General features: G+C 43.3%; 1 protein-coding gene across 1 annotated transcript in view; it reads left to right on the top strand.

Annotated features, from left to right (window-relative positions):
• MTRF1 (mitochondrial translational release factor 1) overlaps nucleotides 1–5861 on the top strand; it is a 58294-nt gene that overhangs the window by 735 nt on the left and 51698 nt on the right. The window lies entirely within an intron of this gene.

The following is a 5861-nucleotide window of genomic DNA, read 5'->3' as shown; positions in this document are numbered from 1 at the left end:
GGGGCTGGGCGGGCCGGGCAGGGCTGTTGGCCGGGGCTGACAGAGGAAAGAGGAAGACGGTCTGGACAGAAAGCCGCGGCCGCAAGCCCAAGCTTGGGACCCGCGGCGCGACTCCCGCGCACTGCAAGATGGCAGTCGAGGCCCGCCCCCCTCGAGCGTGGCGGCGCGCGCATGCGCCCGCGGCAAGGACCAGCGGGGCTTGTGTGAGGCGGTCTCCTCAGGCACCTGCCCTCGCGGCATGCTATAGGAGTCCCGTGCTGGCGCAGCTCACAGGCCGCTGGCTTGTGTTGTGCTCTGCCTGTGAGGCTTTGGGCCTTGTATCAGAGTCCGTTTGTGTTTGTGTGTGTGTGTGTGTGTGTGTGTGTGTGTGTGTGTGTGTTTTCCTGTCCAGTGAGGAATTTAAACAGCACTCGACTCAGTAAGTATTTTGGTGTAGGACGAACTTGTTTTCCGTCTTTTTCCCCCTCGACTGACTTGACAAGCCTTTTCTGTGTAGACCAAACAAATATTCACAACGTATATGAGGTCATTGGACAGGACTTGAAATGGGCTGATGTGAAAGCACGTTTGAAATGTCGAAGAAAAATACTCTCAACAGTATAGAACACCTAACACTGTCAGTGAGAATTATGGTAGTGTCATGGAAGCCATTGATTCTCCAGGTCTACCTAGACTTTCTCCTTAGCTCATTCCTTGTACAATGCCTATGATAATGGAAGACACAAGATTCAAACCCAGGGTCTTCCAACTCTGGGGTGTTTTTCTGCCATTTATAAAACGCACCGTAATGACAGAAGTATATCTTTCCTTTTCTCCTTTGCTTTTCACTTCTCTTCTTTTCACAGCTATTTATAAGGCCTGCTCAGACAGCCATTTTGCTTTTTTGCGTTTCTTTTTCTTGGGATGGTCGTGATCCCTATCTCCTGTACAATGTCATGAACCTCCATCCGTGGTTCTTCAGGCACTCTGTCTTATCAGATCTAGTCCCTTACGTCTATTTCTCAGTTCCACTGTATAATTGTTAGTGGTTTGATTTGGGTCATACCTGAATGGTCTAGTGGTTTTCCCTACTTTCCTCAATTTAAGTATGAATTTGGCAATAAGGAGTTCATGATTTGAGCCACAGTCAGCTCGCGGTCTTGTTTTTGCTGAGTGTATAGAGCTTCTCTATCTTTGGCTGCAAAGAATATAAATCTGATTTCAGTGTTGACCATCTGATTATGTCCATGTGTAGAGGCTTCTCCTATTGTTGGAAGAGGGTGTTTGCTATGACCAGTACATTCTCTTGGCAAAACTATATTAGCCTTTGCCGGGCTTCATTCTGTACTCCAAGGTCAAGTTTTCTCCAAGCGAAGGAGAAAAGGACAGATATACCCATTTGAATGCAGAGTTTGAAGGAAGAGCAAGGAGAGATAAGAAAGCCTTCCTCAGTGATCAATGCAAAGAAATAGAGGAAAACAATAGAATGGGAAAGACTAGAGGTCTCTTCAAGAAAACTAAAGATACTAGGGAACATTTCATGCAAAGATGGGCACAATAAAGGACAGAAATGGTATGCACCAAACAGAAGCAGAAGATATTAAGAGGTGCCAAGAATACACAGAAGAACTGTACAAAAAAGATCTTCACCACCCAGATAATCACGATGTGTGATCACTCACCTGGAGCCAGACATCCTGGAACGTGAAGTCAAGTAGGCCTTATGAAGGATCACTATGAACAAAGCTATTGGAGGTGATGGAATTCCAGTTGGGCTATTTCAAATCCTAAAGATGATGCTGTTCAAGTGCTGCAATATGCTGCACTATGTTCAAGTGCTGTTCAATGTGCCAGCAAATATGGAAAATTCAGCAGTGGCCACAGGACTGGAAAAGGTCAGTTTTCATTCCAATCCCAAAGAAAGGAAATGCCAAAGAATGCTCAAACTACCACACAATTGCACTCATCTCACACGCTAGTAAAGTAATGCTCAAAATTCTCCAAGCCAGGCTTCAACAGTATGTGAACTGTGAACTTCAGATGTTCAAGCTGATTTTAGAAAAGGCAGAGGAATCAGAGATCAAATTGCCAACCTGTGCTGGATCATCGAAAAAGCAAGAGAGTTCCAGAAAAACATCTATTCTTTATTGACTATGCCAAGGCCTTTGATTGTATGGATCACAATAAACTGTGGAAAATTCTTCAAGAGATGGGAATACCAGAACACCTGTCCTGCCTCTTGAGAAATCTGTATGCAGGTCAGGAAGCAACAGTTAGAACTGGACATGGACCAACAGACTGGTTCCAAATAGGAAAAGGAGTACATCAAGGCTGTATATTGTCACCCTGCTTATTTAACTTATATGCAGAGTACATCATGCGAAATGCCGGGCTGGATGAAACACAAGCTGTAATCAAGATTGCTGGGAGAAATATCAATAACCTCAGATACGCAGATGACACCACCCTTATGGTAGAGAGTGAAGAAGAGCTAAAGAGCCTCTTGATGAAAATGAAAGAGGAGAGTGAAAAAGTTGGCTTAAAGCTCAACATTCAGAAAACAAAGATCATGGCATCTGGTCCCATTACTTCATGGGAAATGGGGAAACAGTGACAAACTTTAATTTTGGGGGGCTCCAAAATCACTGCAGATGGTGACTGCAGCCATGAAATTAAAAGGCACTTGCTCCTTGGAAGAAAAGTTATGACCAACCCAGACAACATATTAAAAAGCAGAAACATTACTTTGCCAACAAAGGTCCGTCTAGTCAAGGCTATGGTTTTTCCAGTGGTCATGTATGGATGTGAAAGTTGGACTGTGAAGAAAGCTAAGCACCGAAGAATTGATGCTTTTGAACTGTGGTGTTGGAGAAGAGTCTTGAGAGTCCCTTGGACTGCAAGGAGATCCAACCAGTCCATCCTAAATGAGATCAGTCCTGAATATTCATTGAAAGGACTGATATTGAAGCTGAAACTCCAATACTTTGGCCACCTGATGCGAAGAACTGACTCACCGGAAAAGACCGTAATGCTGGAACAAATTGAAGGCGGGAGAAGAAGGGGACAACAGAGGATGAGATGAATGGCATCACCAACTCAATGGACATGAGTTTGGGTAAACTCCAGGAGTTGGTGATGGACAGGCAGGCCTGGTGTGCTGCAGTCCATGGGGTAGCAAAGAGTCGAACATGACCGAGTGACTGAACTGAGCTGAAACATGCCACGAGATGCATAAACAAAAAACCCTCACCACCAAGATTCAAGTCGGAACCCTCATCAAAAACAACAAATTGCCGATGGGACCACAGATAGTGAATGCAGCCTAGAATTGGTACTATTCAAAGGCCCTGGGTCAGCGCAAAAACATCCTCTAGAGCCCATGCTCCACTGGAGAAGCCACTAGTGAGAAGCCTGCACACTGCAACGAAGAGTAGCCCCTGCTCACCACATCTAGATAAAGCCCAGAGCAACACACACTCAGCACAACCAAAAAATAAATAAATGTATTTTTTAATGTTTAAAAAAAAGAGAGAGAGACTCTTTAAAAAAAAAAAAAGAGACCAACCAACAGATTCACACCCTCCAGTCCTGTCACTTCTGTTGTGTTCTTGTTTGTTTGGCTCTTTGTTTTCTCTCCAAACTCATCTTCCTATTGCTATTTTCTATGCCACACCTTTCCATTTTGCTTTATCCTCAACCCCTTCACTGAGCATTCTTTTCCTTCTTACCTTCATTGATACCCAGCCCTTCACCAAGGATACTGTCTCTCATTTTGCATGTTCCTCTGCTTACATACTGTAGGAGCTGCTGAGGGAAGAAATCAACATTTTTTTCCCATCCCACTGCCCGTCGCCCCCACCCCCCCAATCATAAGACTTCACCTTCATTATTTTTGAGTCTACACCAGATCTGTTGTTCTCTTCTCATTTTCCTGTTGGTTGCTATCCTTCATTTGTTCATCTGCCAAGTGACAATAGTTGCCATTTCAGCTTCACTCCTAGTATCCATCTACTGTAATTCCAGTAACTATATGGATTTAAAACCCTAGCCTTTGATAAATAAACTGTGGTACATCTAGACAATGGAATATTATTCAATGCTAAAAAGAAATGAGCTACCAAGTCATGAAGAGATACCGAAGAATATTACATGTATTAATATATTACTAAGTGAAAGAAGCCAATCTGAAAAGGCTACATACTATGTGATTCCAACTATATGACATTCTAGAAAAGACATTTATGGAGACAATAAAAAGATCAGTGATTGTCAAAGGCCAAGGATTAGAGGGAAGGACGGATGAATAGGTGAAGCCAAGAGGGTTTTTAGGGCAGTGAAACTCTTCTGTATGGCACTATAGTGCTGGCTACACTGAAAACCTAGAGGGCATACAACATCAAGAGTGAACCCTAATGTAAACTGTGGACTTTGGTTGATAATGACGTGTCAGTGTAGGTTCATCAATTGTAGCACATGTTTTGCTGTCCTGGGAGATGTAAGAATTTCTGTAAGGGAAATCTATGTATCTTCAGCTTAATTTTTTTGTGAACCTAAAACTGCTCTAAAAAATAAAATCTTTTTTTTTTTAATCCCTAGCCTTACAGTTCCTTGGTTTCATATCCAAAGAACTTCACTTTCTACCCCATTTTAGCTACCCACTCACATGGCCAAATTTAGAATCAGCAAGACCTGCCCCACCTCCTAAATCATAAATTCTAGCAATCTACTACCTTATTTTTAAAATTATTTTTAAATGAGAAGACGTTTTCCAATAACCTTTTAACTCCAAGGAAACTTGTTACAGCAGGCACAACTACCTGTTATTGAAGACAAGATGCCAGCTTCCAGGATTAGTAGCCTATCAGGGCGGCATTGAGAGATGTCTTTCTGCCATTACCTTGAGGCTCCAGCATCCGGCCAGCATGAAGTCAAAAGCTGTTGTACTCAGTGGGCTGTTTTGTGTATAACACTGATTTCTGATGCTAGTGACTCCAGTCAGATTCTTTGAGAGACAATCCACGTTCTAATGACAATTACATATCTTTCCTTCTGCAAACCTATGCTGATTCCTTAATAAGAGTCATTCACTTTTCAAGATGCAGGAGATCTAAGCAAGCTCAGTTCAGTTCAGTCACTCAGTCATGTCCAGCTCTTTGCGACCCCATGGACTGCAGCACACAAGGCCTCCCTGTCCATCACCAACTCCTGAAGTTTGCTCAGACTCATATCCATTGACTCAGTGATGCCATCCAACCATCTCATCCTCTGTCATCCCCTTCTCCTCCCACCTTCAATCTTTCCCAGCATCAGGGTCTTTTCCAGTGAGTGGGTTCTTTGCATCAGGTGGCTAAAGTATTGGAGTTTCAGCTTCCATATCAGTCCTTTCAATGAATATTCAGGACTGATCTCATTTAGGATGGACTGGTTGGATCTCCTTGCAGTCCAATGGACTCTCAAGACTGTTCTCCAACACCACAGTTCAAAAGCATCAATTCTTTAGTGCTCAGCTTTCTTTATAGTTCAACTCTCACACCCATACATGACTACTGGAAAAACCATAACCTTGACTAGACAGACCTTTGTTGGCAAAGTAATGTCTCTGCTTTTCAATATGCTGTCTAGGTTGGTCATAACGTTTCTTCCAAGAAGCAAGCGTCTTTTAATTTCATGGCTGCAGTCACCATCTGCAGTGATTTTAGAGCCCCCCAAAATAGACTGCAAGGAGATCCAACCAGTCCATTCTGAAGGAGATCAGCCCTGGGATTTCTTTGGAAGGAATGATGCTAAAGCTGAAACTCCAGTACTTTGGCCACCTCATGCGAAGAATTGACTCATTGGAAAAGACTCTGATGCTGGGAGGGATTTGGGGCAGGAAGAGAAGG

This window comes from Bison bison, unplaced genomic scaffold (genome assembly GCF_000754665.1).
Source record: "Bison bison bison isolate TAMUID 2011002044 unplaced genomic scaffold, Bison_UMD1.0 scf7180017864232, whole genome shotgun sequence".
Lineage (NCBI taxonomy): Eukaryota > Metazoa > Chordata > Mammalia > Artiodactyla > Bovidae > Bison > Bison bison.
This window is presented reverse-complemented; position numbering and strand designations above follow the sequence as displayed.